This window comes from Canis aureus, chromosome 12, assembly GCF_053574225.1.
Source record: "Canis aureus isolate CA01 chromosome 12, VMU_Caureus_v.1.0, whole genome shotgun sequence".
Lineage (NCBI taxonomy): Eukaryota > Metazoa > Chordata > Mammalia > Carnivora > Canidae > Canis > Canis aureus.
In genome coordinates this window covers 36779967-36801052 of record NC_135622.1, presented here as the reverse complement: position 1 = coordinate 36801052, position 21086 = coordinate 36779967, and the positions used below count along the sequence as shown (strand labels likewise).

General features: G+C 34.9%; 1 long non-coding RNA gene across 2 annotated transcripts in view; it reads right to left on the bottom strand.

Annotated features, from left to right (window-relative positions):
- LOC144324676 (uncharacterized) overlaps positions 1-20570 on the bottom strand; it is a 29035-nt gene extending 8465 nt beyond the window's left edge. For both annotated transcript variants that reach the window (XR_013390102.1, XR_013390101.1), the window contains exon 1: positions 20398-20570. This is a non-coding gene — a long non-coding RNA (uncharacterized LOC144324676). The remainder of the gene's footprint in view (positions 1-20397) is intronic.
- Positions 20571-21086: the final 516 nt, after the last annotated feature.

Sequence of the window (21086 nt, the reverse complement as noted above, 5' to 3'; positions counted from 1 at the left end):
AATGTTGTTAGTTTCTAACATCAACTTCCTGATTCCCCTTCCCCCTCTGTTTCTAGAGCCTTAAATGCTTTCACTGGAGAAAGAGTTCCATAGAATGGTAACTGGCTCAGATAATAGACCATCTGCTCTACAACAGAACGTCAAACACAGATTTTTATCATCCTTAGAATTGTCATTTTGCTTGTAATAGAACATTAAATTGGCTTCTAAGTCAAGCTATTTCTAGGTCAAGGGGTGCATGGTAAGACCTCTGAATTACATAGGTTTGAGCCTGCTTCATTACTTCTTTTGCCTGAAAGAAATTTTATAGTCAGAAACAATATTTATTATACCATATTCATTAAACCCAAGGAGTGTGACAGTGCCATATTATGGGTAGAAGAAATGAGCAGAAAAGGTCAATCCATATTCATAGTGTATGGCCATTCTAGTGAAAGCACATTTCTGCATCTCCTCTCATATAAGAAATTTAATGTAAAGCACCTTCCAGTAGGTGACTGGCTGAAATACCCCTGAAAGGATGTTACTAGAGTGAGTATAGAGGAAACTTTAAAAAATAATATGGTTAAATGACTTATTCCTAGAAGTATATAGATTCTCAAAACTGATCCTTTAACCAGGGGGAAAATTGAACCAGTAGTTCAAAACATTCCTACAAAGAAAATACCAGTGTCAGAAACTTTACATCATAAAGCAATAAACAAACAGGAAAGACATGATTCTGATTTTATATTAATATGTCAGAGCATAGAAAAGAGGAAACTCTGCAACTTGTAGATGAGGCTAACAGAATCTTAATATCAAAATAAAATAAAACAAAATATAGCATGGGTAATATAACTACATATCAATTTCAGAGAATGTACATGTGAAAATATTAACAAACTCATCAATGTATAAAATGACACTAAATATAATGGACTTATACCAGAACAGCTAGTTTGCTTTATTATTTTAAAAGCATACTAATAATAAGGCAAATGAAAATCTTTGTCTCAATACAAAGATAATTTGACAATTCCAACAACATTTATAATTAAAAACAAGCTAGAAAAAGAAGATACAGATTTTAAGAAAGGATATCATAAAATCTTATAGAAAACAATATGCTTAATTTAAAAATGTTAAATGAATTCTCTTTAACTCAGAGAAAATGGGTTTAACAAGAAACCCATTATCAACACCTTCTTCAATATTTTACTAGAGGTCTTATATAAAAAATAGAAAATAAATGAAAATTCATATGATTTAAAGGGAAAAAAGCATTGCATTATTCCAATATGATATGTATATGATTGTTTATACAAATAAACAAAATTAGTTAATAACTATGCAAGTTAAAGCTAGACTTTTGAAATTATACTAGAGGTAAGATTTTAATACCATACATATATAAGTTGCGCACTAACAGACACAGAAAATTTCATTAAAAGATATTCACCATAGCAATAAGGCATATAAATTACATTAGAGTCTATCTTTAGCTGGTTTTCAGGATTTTAAAAAATAGATACCCAATAATCCTGAGTAGGAAGACACATCCTCTTAGCAATATCTTTTCTATGAAATTACATTAATGTTAAGGATCTTAAAATAGATCCTAAAATTTACCTTGAAGGATAAAAGACCAAGAGCAGCTAAGATAGTTTGAAGAAGAATGAAAAGTTAGGACTTCTAGGCAACCAATATTGTTTATAAAGCAATAATAATTAAATTGTCATGCTATTGGTCCAGAACTGGACAAATAGACTAATGGAATAGAGCTGAGAGCCCAGACTAAAGTCTCGCATATATAGAAATCTGAGATATTGCAAGAAGTGGATATGTATATCAGTGAGGAAAAGACAGGAAAGCTTTCAATAAATCATGGAAGGAAAACAAGAGATACTTGGAGGAAGGAAAACACTGAGATACTTAATATACAGAAGGGCAATGACTGGACCATGTAGAACAATAGAACACTGCCTCACAATCTATGCAGGAACCAATTAGGAAATTAAGTCACAATCTCAGCAGCGGTGGGTCCAGCCTCCATATTTTTTGCCCCTTTTCCATCTTTGAATCAACCAAAGTAAGCCAAGTATGCTCCCCAAACCAACCACCTAAGGTGTCCCACTTCTAGTTAGCCTGCCTTCTAAAATCTCCAGAGTATGACTTTAATGATTTTTTTTCATTATTATGAAGCTTTTCCCACTCCCTGCCTGCCTTTGAGTTTCTGTCAGATGCAGGTGACAGTGGTAGAATGCTTTGCTATAGCAAACTCTGATTTGAAAGCCTCTATTCTTATTTGGGTAATCTCCATTTATTGGCAAACTACATGAAAAGTTTATACTATATAAGTATAATATACTTATATTATTAAGTTAAGTCATTATTTCATATAGAAATTAATGACTTAAACTTGAAAGGCAAAACTTGACAGAATTTTTTATGACATTTGGCTAGATAACAATTTCACAAATGGGACACGAGGAACAATCTAGAGGAGTAAATTTTATAGCAAAAGTGTCGAGCATATATGTTCATAATTTATTTTTTAAAAACTGAAAAAATGAATCACATGGAAAACAAATAAGAAAACAACCTCCAAACTGGAAGAAGCCATCTGCAATGCAAACAAAAAGTATCTAGAGTTTAAGCAAGAATCATACGCTCAAAAATTTAAAATATTTAAACCGGGATCCCTGGGTGGCGCAGCGGTTTAGTGCCTGCCTTTGGCCCAGGGCGCGTTCCTGGAGACCCGGGATCGAATCCCACGTTGGGTTCCCGGTGCATGGAGCCTGCTTCTCCCTCTGCCTGTGTCTCTGCCTCTCTCTCTCTTTCTCTGTGACTATCATAAATAAATAAAAATTAAAAAAAAAAAGGGTGTGCATGTAGCAGGGTGCAAAACCAAAAAAAAAATAAATAAAAAAATAAAATATTTAAACCAATCAAGCTGAAAATGGGCAAAGTACAAGAACACAGAACAGTATAAAATACAAGTGTTCAAAAATACATGAAAAGATACACATCCTTAGTATCAGAAGAATGCAAAATTGTGTTTATGAGGACAGAGGATTTATAATTTATGGATATTGCAAATGGTAGTGTAAATTTTTATGAAAAGTTTTAAACACAATAAATGTGAAGATGGACATACTTAAGAATCAACACTTATCCCTAAATATACGGAAAACCCAGGGACACCTCAGTGGCTCTATGGTTGAGCGACTGCCTTTGGATCAGGTCGTGATCCCAGGATGCTGGAAACGAGTCCTGCATCAGGCTCTCTTCATGGAACCTGCTACTCTCTCAGCCTATGTCTCTGCCTCACTCTGTGTCTCTCATGAATAAATAAAGAAAATATTTTTTTTAAAAAATCCATTGCAAATATGAACCTAGATGCATGCACAAGTATATTCACAGAAGCATTATTTATAATAACACAGCCTGAAAACAAAAAGAAACTTTCATCATCAGAAGAATAGATAAATATATTTTGGTATTTACACCAGAGAAAACAAATAAATTATAACTAAGTAAATCAATATAGATGAACCCAAAAATTTAAACTTGAGTGAAAAAAAGCCATTCACAATAATATGAGCATAATCCCATCTGTATTATATACAGGCAAAAACAGGCAAAATATATTATTATGATGTCTTTAATATGTACACATATGTGGAAAAGCTTTTGATACAACAACAGCATAAAAAAGCAAGGGGAAAATTAATAGCAATTTTAGAATAGACTATGTTTTCAGAAGGAGAGGATGTCTTTCTGGGTAGCTCACAGAGGCTTTAAAGTTGCTAGCATTAGTTTATCAATTGAGCTTGATAAATGGATAGATATATAAGTGCTTATTTTATTAATATACTTAAACTACATATTAAATCTAATGCATTATCTTTCATATGTGCAATATACCTTGCAATAAAGGGACTGCAGTTTAGCCAAACAAGATGCATCATTTTCTGTTAAAGCAGAGAAGTCTCCCTATTTTGACCAGCTGGATTTTCCATGACCTATAGATGAGTATCTGCTATATGTTTTTATTCTTTCTTGTTTGAAATGAGGGTTTTGCAGTTCTTTCCTACTTTCTCCATCATCATGCATTGAGCACTTTGGAAGCAAATGAATTGCCTTTTAGCTTACATGTGGTTTAATATGAAGTGTGACAATCTGGATCACATAGCAAAGAAAATAGAGTACAGACTTATGGATGGATACAGAAACTGGCTTGATGAGACAGAGGCCAGTGTGGTTGTTTTTGTTTGTTGTATGTTTTGAAGTGTTTCTATAGTTATTGGGTGTCCTATGGCAGTCGTAGTAAAATGGATATTAAAACTTCTCCTTTGCCACTTTCCACTATAAAGATTACATTAAAAACAAACAAACGAAGAAACAAATTCAAATTCCGGGTTACTTTGCATTTAGGAAGGACAATATGATTCAGTACTGGTTCATGAGACCTGCACTGAAGTAAAGCCTATAATTTTCTTATCAAAGACCTTGTCATTTCCCTCTACATTCTTCCTTGAATGCAGATGTGATGTCTGGATGGGAAGAATACCAAATAAGTCAAATGCATAAGTTAAAATTTATAAGATGGTGGAAGGAAAAGAGCGAGGTTTGCAGTGGGGCAAAAATCTAATCCCTGATAGCCTTATAGACTAGCTGATGCCACTGTCACCACTTTCTGTATTTTTTAAAAACATGATGAGCTGCAATCTTTTCCTTTCGACAGATTAAAACAGCATTCCTAGCTGAAATACAATAAAATTAGTTCTATTTCATTTTAAATATCTCTGCCTCACCTATGCCATGTCACCACTACCACCACTTACCTTAGCACAAATGTTGCTGGTCGCTTCCCACCCCTCCACACACATGTTCACTGCAAGGATGTTTCCTTTATGTAATGTAATTTAGAAATAGGTGTGAACAGTTGAGGTTTGGGAGTGTTTACAAGGAGAGAGAATCTGACGTGGCTACCTCAAAAAGAACAGCTGCCTGTTTTTAGAGACAGTGGATAATTCAACATGATCTGTCTGAATTCAGCTCTATATATTTTATAGAGAGTGAAGAGTTTTTCCCGATTCTTATTTTATTGTTATATATGTATTAGTTTTCTTTGTGTTTTTTTTTTCCTACTATGTCTTCTGTCTTCATGGGTACCATAGAAGGAGTTACAGAAGAATGCAATGTGAGCTACTAGCCCTTCATTGTATACAGATATTCTTATCTATCCACATATATCCTAACCCAAGGTTTGTATACTAGATAGTGGAATTTTGGTCACTGTGAATGAGAAGTTAAAGATGTGTTAGGTCAGGTTTATTGTTTGGATATTTCAGTTACAACTGGATTTTATCTATTAGCTTAAAAACAACTAATATGATCAGTTGTTGGAAAATGTCAGTGCAATTATTGTTTTTCTTGATGATTAGGTCACTCTAAGTGCTTTCTGATGCTGTTTTATGGCACTGACAATTCCTCAGATCAAACTTATTTGGATTTTTCCATTGGAATTGCAAAGGCAAAAAATCATTTTTAAGCACCCCTCTAAAGAGCTATTTTTGTGATTCACAAATTAATAAAACATTTTAAGGAATCCTCAGTCTCCCATTTATTTTACTAAATTCATTTGAAAAATGATCCCGTACTTCTATAGAAATACAATGCCAGGCTTAAGAATTCACTGTTAGTTGTATTTCAAACTTATCTCCAGTCACAAAGTTAGAAGTGAAGACATGAAATTCTTGTAAATGAGTATTTATGGGTGTTAAAAGTGTAGAAATAGAACAAGTAAAAGCAAGTATAGGTTCCTGTTATCAAATTATGAAACTATTCTAGCCTAAAGAAACAGAAAAATGATGTAAAGACAATATTAAGTGCACTTTAGTTCTAGATACATTTTAGCAGAGAAACATTTTGATGCATTTTTTTCTTCTATGCTTAAAGGGTTTTAAATATAGCATTGGGTTCTAAGTGGTAATTATCATTCTGTATGGCTAGACACCAATATAATCTGGTTGTAAATCTTGGATAAATAGTCATTTCATAGTGCTAAAACTAACATATTTATCTGGGATTTTTTTTTTACTAATAGGCATTTTTATATAGCTCAAAAGAGTTAAGTGTTGTCTTATGACAGACTATAACATATTTTAGAAAATGTTAGTCTCTTTGCTGGAAAAAGCAAACTTTTAAATGTTATTCAGTCAGATTTCCACCACTGATAATCAAAAAGTAGGGTAAAGTAATTTGAAAGAGATTATACCTCAGATACTCATTCTTTTAGTCCCACATTAAATTGTATTTTAATAGGTAAAGTGCTCTGGATCAATTGTTTTATAATACTGAATTGCAGACATAGTGATTTTCTTGGATGGGAGAGGGATGTTTGGAAATGAAATTTGTCTGAAGGGTGATGGACAGATAAAAAATAGCATCATTAACAATTATTTATTGAGTACCTACGATGCACAGGACTGTGTGCCAGTGAAAGACATAGATGTGCTTTCCTGAAATGAAGTCTGGAAAAGTTCAGGTAACACAGGCAAAGTAGGACTCAAGCTTGACTTATGTCCTCATTACTTTCCCCTTTCATTTCTCCCTCTTGTCCAATTCCCACAGTATTTTTATTTTTTCCATGTGACCCTCCTTCCCTTTATTCCCTTTTCACCTTTGCTGTCCTCTTGCAACATTTAACCAGAATTTAAAATACATATGCATATCTAAATATCTGAAGTTTATGTGGTGATATAGGTCAATCTGCCTTCTGAGACTTCATATCTTCAATATTTTACTCATGTGAACCCTCTATAGAGTTTAGGACTCTGGAAATTGTCCATTCTTTTTCTAAGATGGTAGACCAAATTTACTGACGGTATTTTGTCTTTCCCCCATTTTTCCTTAAATGTTCAAGCCAGATCAGAGCAAACATGTTGCTGGAATATTTTGCCAGTGAGGTGAAATCCTGTCTCCCCTGTGGACAACTTGTCTCTTTTCTGCTAACGCAAGTTCTGCCCTTGAACAGTAGAGTCTACATTGTCTTTACATAGTAGATTAAGTAGGTCTTTATTTTAGGTTGAACTTCCTTTCCACTCCCTCTCTGCTCATTCTTTCTCTCTAAACATTTTCCATTTTAATTAGATGAGTCAATTACGCACACAAAGAATATCACACATATTCAAAGCCAGCAGAGTTTTCCATCCACTTTTTCAAATACGGCCTCTTAACTTAGTTAAGAGCTTTTCAAAATCCTATCTTCTTAAAAGCACAGATAAGGCACTTATTCAAACTTGAGATTCTCTACTCACTTCAATTATGTCTCAGGCAAGTTGTTTCTCTGTGTCATAGTCATCTTCACTGCTTTCAACATTTTTCCCTATTTACAATCCCTACTTTCCCTTTTGTTTAGAAAGCAGAATCCTTCTGGATGATTCAAAGGGTATTCCAAACAGTAATTGGAAATTGGGCTTGCTGCAGGAATTCATTAGATTTAATGCTTAGACCATAAGTCTAAAATCAGAAGAATTTAAAATATGTTCAAAAAGGTAAAGCAGCCAAAGGCAGAAGAATTGTGACAATAACAAGTCGTAAGTTAAGGCAAATCTTCAAGAGTATTGTGCAGTCAGCTTTAGCTTTGCATAAACCTAACTATTCATCACCTTATTATTTCCTGAATTCATATATTATGTAGAACATAGATATGAAAATCCTCCAAATCACCCAGGCCATTCCCTGATATGACCAGTGTGTCTCTACCTTTGGAAGCAATGCTATAAAACCCTTTCAAATGTCAGAGGGGTGTGGCATTGAGTATAACCAAGAGAAGTCAATATTTACTCCAATCTTTGTCCTTTCTCTCTTAACGATATGGTATTCATCAGTGGAGTAACTAATAAAATTAGTCTCAAAGGCAACATCTAACTTGAGGCCCTCGCCTTTGCCATACATGACTACATACACTTAAAAAAGAGGACATTTGTATATTCTCTTGATATTAATACAGATTTGACTAAAGGAAGATGAATTTGATTTTGGAGAGGGAACAACTATTCTGATTGACCATCGGGCAGTGGGAGTCCTTGCCAAAAATAACAACTGTGAGAACTCTAGGCTATAAGCAGTATGAATGCACATTGGGCTCACTACTCAGTGTTCTTTGGGATGTTGCCCAGCATGGAGATTTTGCAAAAGGAAGAGGTTGAGATCAAAACAAAAAGTACTGGCAGTTTATTTCTCCAAAACCAGAAAACAAAAATACTCTTAAGGGGCTCACATAGACACTCATGAACTATGTCAGTTACTTTGGCTTAGCTTTACTACTTATACTAACATCCCTTCTCCTGGTCCTTAAATAGAGGGATCCTTCTATTTTCTTTCATATTTACACACACAGCATCTCAATAGTAAATAAACATGGTATTAAATTTTGTATGTTAACCAACTGTCAATACATTTATTTACATATAACTAGTCTTTGGAGGAAGAATGAGAACTTACAAAGCTGAGAACTACACACTTTTCTTGAACGTGGTCAATCAATGGTGAAGTAGAAAGAGGGTAAAAGGGAGACTATTGGAAATTATGTTTTATTTCTAGATATGCCTCTATCTTTTCTGGTTGAAATGCTGGTATACTCACTTTTCTATCTCTATGATAAAATATTCTGTGATTAAATAAATAGAAATTTGGAAAACCAGATGAGACTATTAAAAAAATGGCTATAAGCTTTCCAGAGGAAGATTGCAAAAGCCAGGTCAACTCATGCATTATGGAAACACTAATGACATTTTCAAACAACATTTATAAGGCCAGAAAACAAATAAACAAATAAAAAAGAATAAAAGATCACAACAGAGGTTAAACCAATTCTTTCTTGGTTATTTTTCTTTCTGTCATAATTTACAAAGCACATACTGAATTGTGTACTGATTGGGTAGTAAGTACAGTTTCCAAATTTTTATAATTCATTTTAGGAGACATATAGACAAGAAGGACTTGGTTCACTATCCTTATTATATTTAGCATGAGTAGAAATACTTGTGATTAAAAAGTTATAAAGCTTTATTGTAAAATATAATTGATAATTTGTGTTTCTATCAGTTAAGTGAACTTATTTAATGATTAAATTACAAAATTGATTATGGTTATGCCACCCTACTATAAAAAGAGTCATTGTTTCTTAAAATGAATGGTGTGGGTGATCAAAAGCGTCTTTCACTGCATCCATCATAGCAAAAGACTTGAGTTGAAGTTGTCAAAGTCTCTTTTATTACATTTTTATAGCAGTAGCATGCCCTTATCTGGCCAATAGAACTGCCAATATGGGTAGAGACCTTCTTGGTACCATAATCTTGATTTGGTATGTCAAATGGCAACAAAGATGGCCAATTATGACATAATCCCAAAACAGACATTCCGTCAATGCAGCTGACCTTCCCCAGCCAGTCTCGTACTTATCTAATCAACAGGTCAGCAGAACTCCTTTTGTTTTTGTAGTACAGAGCAGTCTTCAATTGTCAGTCATTAGAAATCTCTACTTTTCTCCTCCCTCAACTTCACACTATGATGCTAGACTCTGTGATGAATTACTGGGTTCCTTTGCTTGGCGGTAGAACTTTGCCATTCAACACTCAATTTCTGGTCTTTTTGCCTTTACTTTTCCTTAAACAGTAGAGTATCTGCCAGAAGATCTCTGAAAAGGGTACTAAATCTCAAGGCCTTGGTAAAGGCCAAAGAGATGATTGTGAGGAATTTGCAGCTCCTTAAAAAATAAATACAGGGGATCCCTGGGTGGCGCAGCGGTTTGGCGCCTGCCTTTGGCCCAGGGCGCGATCCTGGAGACCCAGGATCGAATCCCACGTCGGGCTCCTGGTGCATGGAGCCTGCTTCTCCCTCTGCCTATGTCTCTGCCTCTCTCTCTCTCTCTCTGTGACTATCATAAATAATAAATAAAAAATTTAAAAAAAAATAAATACAAAATGTCATACCATTCTAAAATAATTTCCACTTTCTAACTCATGATAGTATCTTGAGATAGAGTATTAAATATTAAAAAACTGTGCTAAGAATTTATGGGTAACACCAAGATTAGTCATGTAAAACTTTCTATAGCCATGTGCAACCAATTTGAACCCTTGTGATGATTTGTCTGTGTAAGCAGCTCTCTTCACAGTTAAATAATCTATACAGACAGACTGAAAAAATTATCATTATGCTTACACAGTGGACTGGATTTCTCAGAGTGAGAATTTTTTCTTCCTTTTTTCTTAGGAGGCAAAAAATAAAAGATGAGAAGGATTTGTGCTGTCAACAACAGTTATTGAGCAACCGAATAGGTGCTAGGTGCTGTCCTGAGCACTTTACAGAGTTGGTTAATCCTCAAAATACTCTCCTAACATAATTAAGCTGAGGTTGTCATATAGGTCATTATATAAAGTGCATAATCACTTTTTTCTATAATCAGCCTATTCTTCCAAATATTTTATTTTATACAAGATCATCATACAAAAAGATTTATGACATGTAACATTCTATACTGGCAATAAGGAGGGTGATGATAGCAGCATTTGCAAAACTTTTGTATAGATTTATTTGTTCATAGTTTATTTTTCAAATACATATTAATTATCTACATAAGCTAAGGACCATGCGTAGAACTTTGAACAAGACAGATGTGGGGATCCCTGGGTGGCGCAGCGGTTTGGCGCCTGCCTTTGGCCCAGGGCGCGATTCTGGAGACCCGGGATCGAGTCCCGCGTCAGGCTCCCGGTGCATGGAGCCTGCTTCTCCCTCTGCCTATGTCTCTGCCTCTCTCTCTCTCTCTGTGACTATCATGAATAAATAAAAATTAAAAAAAAAAAGACAGATGTGGTCCCTTCCAAAGGTTTTCTGGTCATAAAGAGGTGGCTATAATTTTGTGTGCCAAGAGAAGAACACATGAGATGTGGAAATATATGTGGGGTGGGGGATCTAACTCAATTTAGTATTCAGAGAAAGTTCACATCAGGAAGAGGCATTGGAAAATTTGCTGTGCAAGAAGAGAAGGGAAAGTGTTGAGATAGGAACTGAAAACAGAGAGAGGAACCAGAAATTGTAGGGCTTCTCAAACTAGTAATTAACCATTTTGAGACTTATCCTAAGGGAAGGTAGACATGAAAACAACTCTGATATGGTAAAAAAAAAAAAATGTATGACATTAATTAATCGGTGGAACTTCCACAATATTGACATAAGTACCAAGAGAAAAATTTTGATTCAACCCACATTTGAAAGCTCAGGACTGACCATAATCTCATCCTATGACCATTCTCCTGATTAGATCTTCCTCTTCTACCACAATTTCAGAGTGTAAAGGCTCAGAAAATTGAATTGCAACCTTTCATTTTAGATTTTCCATTTTTAATACTTCTTTATAGAGTTCTGTTTTCTTCAGTTTGAATACCTCAATCTTCAAGTTTTCTCAAGTGAAAATCTTATAGCAGGCAATTTCTCTTCCTATACCAGTTATCCTTTCTTTATTTGGTCACATTCTTGTTCAGGGGTTGAAATATATAGTCAGAAGAGGGCCAAATAATAAATGTTTTAGGTGTTTCTGTCCATATGTTCTCTATCACAACTCTCAACTCTGCCATGTAGCAGAAGCGCCATAGATTATATGCCAATAAATGGGTTTGGCTATATGCCAATAAAACTTTACTTCCAAAAACAGTTTGCTGAATTTGAGCAGTAGTTTTTGAACTCCCACTCATAACTAATTTGTCTCTCCCCAAGCTATATAAGGTCTCTCAATATGTTGCTCTTCAGAGAACCCTTCTGGGTTGTGTATACTACCATAATTCAGACATCATTGCTGCTATATAATTTGTCCATGTAAGAGTGTACCCTGCTAATATTACAGATAGTGTATTAATATTTAAGAGCATGATAGACTCCTAATTTTTACTGGGTTGACTATGCTTTTGCTCTGTTACTCATGACAAAACCCCAAATTTCTGTCCAGTGAAGATTTTATGGCAGACTCCCTACCTAGTGTCCAACTGTTTTTGGTTCTGATTTCTGCTTTGCCTCCTAAAGTCAGTCCTTTACTCTAGTTCCCATGGTTTCTCAACCTCCTGGAATTTAGTCAATTGTGCATGGCTGGTTGAATAAAATATTGCCTTTAGTTGTTTTCTTTGACAAAGATAATATAGGTGTTTTTATATGTAAATTTCTGCACTAAATTGGCAAGTATTTTTCCTTGGAATTTTGAAACTATTATGTTTTGTTTATTTTTTCTGCCTATAACAAGAAATCTTAATCTGATTGCATTTGGACCTAGCTCTAACCTCCCGGAATGACATCAAACTTCACTGAACTCTAGTAGACAATTTCCTATGCCTCAGCTCCAGACCATAGTACCCCTCAAAATTCCTCTTCCATACAGTGGACTACAGCCACACTCTCTCAAATGAAGCTGAAAGGTCAGACTCCGAGTGAGGTGGGAGGAGAGATGCCCTTCCAAATTTGGTCGTTCCTTGAGTACTTTCCTTCACCCTTAAAGGAACTATGTAGTATCCCTAAATTTGTTATTTCTATATTCTTTGGGATTCTCATTTACCAACTTTTGTAGTTAACCTTCCTTTTCTAGCTAGTAATATTTTATATCAGGGACCCACACACACTGGTCCATGGGCCAAATATTATTTGCTATTTGTTTACAAATAAACTTTTACTGGAACACAGCCACTTGCATTTGGTTCCCATATTATCTATGGCTGTTTTTACTCCACAAGCACGGAGTTAAGTAGTTGAGTTGAGTAGTTGAAAATCTTACAGTCTGAAAAGCCTAAAATATTTACTAATTTCTTTCAGAAAAAATTTGCCCATCCATTCTTTATAATGAATTTTCCCTGTGAAATTACAAGTGAGTCTTCTATGACTGGTACTGATTTGGCAACAGAAGTTAACCTAAGAGACAGACCTTCAAAAATCAGACGTTTTGGATTGTTTTAGTCATATCCTTGGCTCTGGCAATAGGAAATTAGTACTAGTAATTCGTAAAATACACCAATGTCTCAGTGAATCAAGCTATCTATCTCTAGTCATATTGCTTAGATAGTGCCAGCTAACGAGAGTTAGTGATTAATCTTGTTGACAGAAAGTTTTGCATACTAGATAGTATATTTGTTACTATGCACTGCAATAACTCATTTAATTCTCATGAAAGCCTTTGAAGTGGGTAGATATTGTTATCATTCTATATAAAGGAAAGTGAGATAAATCAAGCAGCCAGCAAGTGTAAGAATCAGGACTGAATTCATTGTTTTATGACTCAGAGTGGAGTGTTATCTATCCCAAAAATTTTGTCTTCCATATTTCTTTTTATTGTTTCCTCCACTAACATAGCCTAGTAAGTCCCAAAAATAATGAACACTACGTAAATTAATTTTCCAAAATGAACACTTCCCTATTTTGCATAAAATAAGGAAATTCATTAACGGCTTCAGATCACAAGAATGTAATAGGTTGCAAAGAAAAATGAACTTATTGTCAACTCGGTTATTCAATAAGCTTTGAATAAGTTTCTTATAATGTCCAAGTTAATGTGAAATTGAGAAATATAAGTACTATATAGTGTATAATCCATTTTGTCGGGTAATTTACAATCTAGTGATACTACTTCTGGGGTGTTTTCCAACACCAACAACCGATTCTCAGATTATCCAGACACCAACTTGGTGCTTAGCAATTTAATTCAACTCTGACACTAATTAATCAGAGTTAGCACTCACCCCACAGTTTAAGGACTCAGTCACACAGAACAGTACCCCCCACTCCAGATGCCAATCACAAATCCTGGGCCACCCACACATCTGATCAAGTGGTTATATTCAAGAGTTACCAGGATCTCCTCCTCAGGTTCAATAATATGCTATACTGTCAAACTCACAGAACTCAAGGAAGCACTTTAATCAGGTTTGCTGGTTTATTACAAAGGATATGACTCAGGAATAGCCAGATGGAAGAGATGCATAGGGCAAGGTATTGGAAGGGGAAGTGAGGAGCTTTCATGCCCTCTCTAGGCACACCAACTCCCAGTAGTACCTCCATGAATTCACCAATGTAGAAACTCATTAAATCTCCTTTGAATAGAGTTTAAAAACCAGACACCCCCTTCTCCACCCCGCCCCCCATCTATGGTGGGGCCTCACACTAAATCACATCATTAGCATAAACTTAGGTGGAAAGACACACATTATTAATAACAAATGACATTCCTATCACTTGGTAAATTCCAAGGGTTTTAGGAGCTCTTTGCCAAGACCAGGGACAAAGACCAAATATACTTTGTATTATACTATACTACTTATTACATTGCATCTGTATTCTGACCTAGAAGTCCTCTAACCCATCCTAAATGTAGTGACAATTTGTATTAGTTTTAAATATCCAGTAGCCAGTCCAGTATCCTACCTAAAGAATGTTTAATTGTGAGGATAATAATCTAGTACCTTAAAAACAAAGCTAAAACTATGTTATTAAGTCAATGATAATATATTAAACCATAAATAAGTTTTACTAATAAAAAAGTGATTGCTATTATTTTGTTTTTGACCTCACCTTTTAGATCTTCATATTAATTATTTAGTTAATTTTAATTTTTTTAAGTAACTTCAGTGGTATTTCCTACTACACATATCTTACCCCCTATCTCCAGGTTACTGAGTTTGTCCCACATAGGTACAACAAAGGAAATAGCCCATTCACAAAAGAGCTAGGTTTCTTCAAGCATTTTTTTATTATAAATTTATTTTTTATTGGTGTTCAATTTGCCAACATATAGAATAACACCCAGTGCTCATCCCTTCAAGTGTCCACCTCAGTGCCCATCACCCAGTCACCCCCACACCCCCTCCCACCTCCCCTTCCACCACCCCTAGTTGGTTTCCCAGAGTTAGGAGTCTTCCATGTTCTGTCTCCCTTTCTCATATTTCCCACTCATTTTTCTCCTTTCCCCTTTGTTCCCTTTCACTATTCTTTATATTCCCCAAATCTTCAAGCATTTCTAATTAATCGATTAATAAACCAGAAAAAGTGTCTTAAGGAAAATATATTTCAAGTAGATATTCAAAAATATATTCTCAAGAAATATATGTCTGATATATAGTAGAAGCTCACAATACGTGGAATGGATGAATAAGTTTCACATTCATAAGGAAAAAAATCACAGCCCGATTTTAATTAAAAGTCAGTCATTTTAATTCCATTTTGGTACATATTATATTTGGTTAGTAAGGACTGTAATTATTAACCCAGAAATTTTTATGAAATAAACTATTATAGAACAATATAGATTATCAAATGAAGAAGGAAAAATAGTAAAACATTCAACAGAGGACTAGGCTTACATGCTTCTGATAATTATAATAATCTGCTAATTGACTTCTCCCCCCACCACCCCCCCTCACAGGAGGGTGCCAATTAAAATAAACTACAATTTTGCTATTTGGTCTTTAGAATCAGAGCAGATGTGTTTGAGTTTATGACCGGTTTTCTCAATGTGTTGTCCAATTAACCTCAATGGGAGTGATTCACAGCAAATCCCTGGGGTTCTCTCTGAAAGGAAAAGTCAGACAGGCTACTACAGGGGAAAGAGCTTTTATATGTTCTTTAAAGCTCACTTGTGGACTACTCTGGTGAAAAACTGGTGCCAGTGGAAGCATTTAACTATTGAGGTAAAAGCCCCCCAGAGTTTCTTTGTGGCTGTCACTGAGGGAGAGGAGATGAACTATAACTGAGACAAAGGGAAATTGGGTACACTCCTAGTGGGATCTGACTCATTCCACTAAGAAGCTGAGAAAATGTATATAAATGCCACACAAATAAAAAAGGTTTTCGAGGGCTCGAATTAGAGAAATGTGTAACACTTGCTGAGGAAAGACCTTTGAAATGGACTGTTCTATCAGATATAGGAGCAAATCATTTATAAAATTTAAATATCTACTTAATTTATTTTATTTATTTGAGAAAGAAAGAGAGACAGAGCATGAGCAGAGGGGAGGGCTGGAGGGAGAAGGAGAAGCAGACACCCCGCTGAGCAGGGAGCCTATCATGAGGCTCCTTCCCAAGACCCTGAGATCATACCTGAGCCAAAGGCAGCCGCTTAATAGACTGAGCCACCCAGGTGCCCCTTAATTTCTTAATATATTTGGTATAGTCAGAGTCTCGAATGCAATTGTATTTCAGTCATCAGGATTATTTAATTTGTAATTACTAATATTAACCCAAGATGCTAACATTGACTGAGGTAAAACAATGGAAAACATTCATTTACAGAATTTTTTATAGTGTAATATTAATATATATTTACATATATATATCATATTGATATATAGTTATATAAACTTGAGATGGAATTTTTTTGTGTTAGTTCACACTAAATTCTAGATTATTGAAATACTTAAGATAATTCTGAACATTAGCCGATAAACAAGTGTTTATTCACAAAAAATAGTATTGAGAATTATTATGAACCATGTACTATACTGGACACTGGAGATAAAATGTTGACTGTCTTCAAGAAATACTTATAAAATTAGAAAAGAAAATAACAGATAAATGAGCAGTCAAATAAAAATATAACTATACTGATGTGGCCAACAACAGGTTATGTGACAACATACAACAGACCAAGAAGAAAATAAATAATTTGAATAAAATAACTATACATTTGATCTAATAAATAGAGAAATGGAGAAGTCTGAACACAAAGAAACATACGCTGTCTTTTCAATGAGATGTTGTCTTAGTCCATTTGGACTGATATTACAAAATATTATAGACTAGCTAGCTTGTAAAAAACAGAAATTTATTTTTTTACAGTTCTGGTGGGTGGAAGTCCAACTTCATGGTGCCAACACCACTGAGTGAGGGCTGTCTTCTGGAAAATAGGACTTTTCGGTGTATTCTCACCTGATTGGAAGGAGCTAGGTAGCTCTGTGGGATCTCTCCTTTAGAGAGTACTAATCCCGGGCAGCCCGGGTTGCTCAGTGGTTTAGCACTGCCTTCAGCCCAGGGCGTGTGATCCTGGGGACCCAGGATCGAGTCCCACATCAGGCTCCCTGCATGGAGCCTGCTTCTCCCTCTGCCTGTGTCTCTGCCTCTCTCTTTCTCTGTCTGTCTCTCATGAATAAATAAATAAAATCTTAAAAAAAAAAAAAAGAGTACTAATCCCATTGCCGAGGGCTCTACTCTCATGACCTAATCATCTGCCAAAGGCCTCACCTCCCATAACCATCCTATTGGATTCCACATGAGAATTTTGGGGAGACATAAACATGCAGACCACAGAAGATATAGAATTAGAAAATATTGATGACTTTATTAAGCCACAAAGGAAACACTTGCTTAATATTAAAAAAAAAAAAAAAAAACTAAATATATCTAAAAAGATTGGCCAAGCTGTATTCATACACACATTTGTATGTCTACAGGTCTACAGTTTGGTCATTTACATACCTGTGTGCACATTTATATACATATATGTCAAATTGATATATAGTTATATCAACTTGTATAATTATGTTATTCAAATTATATATGTATATATATATACATTTATATGAAAACATGATCACTAGTATCAAAACCAAAAGAATATCAAAGATATTCTCAGGCAGCCTGGATGGCTCAGCGGTTTAGCTCCACCTTCAGCCCAAGGCCTGATCCTGGAGACCCGGGATCGAGTCCCACATTAGGCTCCCACATTAGGCTCCCTGCATGAAGCCGCTTCTCCCTCTGCCTGTGTCTCTGCCTCTCTCTCTCTCTCTCTGTGTCTCTCATGTATAAATAAATAAAATCTTAAAAAAAAAAGATATTCTCAAAAAACAATCTAGGAAGAAACAATCTGCATACAACTTTACCTATTAAAGTAATTGAATCAATAATTAATGACCTTCCAAAATAGCACCAAACCCAGATGGGTTTATGGGTGAATTCTATCAAGTATTGAAGGAAGAAATTGTACCAGTGCTCCATAATCTATTTTAGAAACTAGAAGCAGAGATACTTCCTTATTCACTTAATGAAGCCAACATTACACTGATACCAAAGCCAGAAAAAGACATTACAAGAAAACTACAGACCAATATCTCTCATGAACATAGACACTAAATCCTCAACAAAATATTAGAAAATATTCAAAAATTGAATCCAGTAATGTGCAAAAAAGATTATATATCACAAGCAAGAGGAATTTATCTCAGATATTCAAAGCTGATTCAACATTAAAATATCAATTAATGTAATCCATCATATCAACAAAATAAAAAGATAAATCACATTATCATATCAAAAGATTCAGAAAAAGCATCTGACAATATCCAGCACTCATTCTCAGTAAACTATGAATAGGGGGAACATCCTCAATTTGACAAAGAATATCTATAAAAGCCTATAGCTCATATCATACTTAATGGGAAGAAACTAGAGGTTTTCACACTAAGATTAGCCATAAGACAAGGATGTTTCCTCTCACCATTCCTTTTCAACATCATACTGGAAGGCCTAGCTAATGTAAAAAGGCAAGGAAAAGAAATAATAGGGATACATAGTGGGAAGGAATATATAAAACTGTCTTTAAAAAAAACTGTCTTTATATGCAGACAATATGATCATCTGTGCATGAAATTCAAAAGAGTTGACAACCCTCTTGGAACTATTAAGTGATTATACTAATGTTGTAGTATACATAACTAATTGCATGAGAGTCAATCATCTTCATCTATACCACAAATGAACAAGTGGAATTGGATATTAAAAACACAATACCATTTATTTTGCCACCCTAAAATGAAAATTTTTTTAAAAGTATTTATTTATTCATGAGAGATGCACAGAAAGGGGCCGACATGGGCAGAGGGAGAAGCAGGCTCCTCACAGGGAATCCAATGTCGGACTCAATCGCTGGACCCGAGTTCATGCCCTGAACCTAAAGCAGACGCTCAACCAGTGAGCCACCCAGGCATTCCCAAAATGAAACTTTTAAGTATAAATCGAGTGAAATATATACAATATCTACATGTAGAAAACTACAAAACTGATTAAAGTACTCAATTCATTAATAATTTGAGAAATATTCCATGTTTAAAGATAGGAAGATTCAATATTGTCAAAATGTCTTTCTTTATAACCTAATCTGTAGATTTAATGAAGTTCAATCAAAATATCAGCTTATTTTTATGGATATCAACAAACTGATTCTAAAGTTTATATAGAGAGGTCAAAGACGTAGAATAGCCAACAAAATTTTAAAGGAGAGGGAAATGGTGTAGGACTTATACTACCTGACTTCAAGACTTTCTATAAAGCTATAGTAACCAATACAGTGTGATATTGACAAAGGAATAGCAGATTAATGAAACAGGAGGAACAGCCCAGAAATGCACCCACAAAATATAGTCATTTGATCTTTGACTAAGGAACGAAGGCAATATAATAAAGACCGTCTCTGCAATAAATGTTGCTAGAACAACTGGACATCCACATGCAAACACATAAATCTGGACACTGCCCTTGCACCCTTCACAAAAGTTAACTCAAAAGGGATCATAAACTTAAGTATAAAAGAAATAATTCTGAAACTTCTGAAAGATAAGATAGAAATAAGAAAACCTAGATGACCTTAGGCATTATAATGACTTTTTAGATATAACACCAAAGGCAGGATCCATGAAATCAATAATGAATAAGCTAAACTTCATTAAAATTAAAACTTCTGTGAAAGAAAATACAAAGAGAATTAGAAGGCAAGCCACTGACTAGAAGAAAGTATTTGCAAAAGGCACATCTGAAAAGAAATTGCTATCAAAAATATACAAAGAACTCTTAAAACTACACGATAAGGGGATGTCTGGGTGGCACAGTCAGTTAAGTGTCTGCCTGCAGCTCAGGTCATGATCCCAGGGTCCTGGGATCAAGCACTACATCGGGTTCTCTGCTCACCACGGAGCCTGCTTCTCCCTCTCCTTCTACCTGTTGCTCTGCCTGCTTGTGCTCTCTCTCTGTCAAATAAATAAGCAAATTCTTAAAAAAAAAAAAAACCTACTAAACAATAAGGAAACAAAGATCCAATTAAAAAATTGGTGAAAGATTTTAACAGACATCTCATCAAAGAAGATATACTGATGGTAAACAGTACATGAAAATATGCCCCATATCATACATCATCAATTAAATGCAAACTAATATATCAGCATAGACCTATTAGAATAGCCAAAATCTAGAACACTCACAACACCAATGCTAGTGAGAATGTTAAACAACAAAAACTCTAACTTGTTGCTGGGGAGAATGCAAAAATAATACAGCTATTTTGGAAGGCAGTTTAACATTTTCACACGAAACTAAACATACTCTTACCGTATGATCCAGCAATTACATTCCTTGGTCTCCATACAAAGGAGTTACAAATCTGCAGGTGAATGTTTGTAGCAGCTTTATTCATAATGTCAAAACTTGGAAGCAACCAAGATGTCCTTCAGTAGGTAGATAATCAAACTGTGGTAGATCTAGACGATACAATATTATTTGGCACTAAAAAATAAATAAGCTATTAAGCCGTGAAAAGATATGGAGGAACATCAAATGCATATCACTAATTGAAAAGGTCTGAAAGGACACACACTGTAGGATTCCAACTATATAACATTCTAGAAAAGACAAAACTATGGATACAATAAAACGGTCAGTCATTCCCAGGTTTGGGGATAGGAAGGAATGAATAGGTTGGATACAGAGCATTTCTAAGGCAGTATGATCCTATACTATACTCTGTATGATACTATAATAGTGGATATGTGTCATTATATTTTTGTCCAAACCCACAGAATGTGAACCCTAATGTAAACTATGAGCTACAAGTGATCATGATGTGTCAAGGTAGGTTCATAGATTATAGCAAAAGTACCACTACAGTGGTAAATGTTCACAGTGGAAGAGGATATGCAGGTATGGGGTCAGGGGTATAGGGAATATCTTTTACCTTCCACATAATTTTACTGCGAACATAAAATTGCTCAAAAAATGGACTATAGAAAAAAAAACAATTT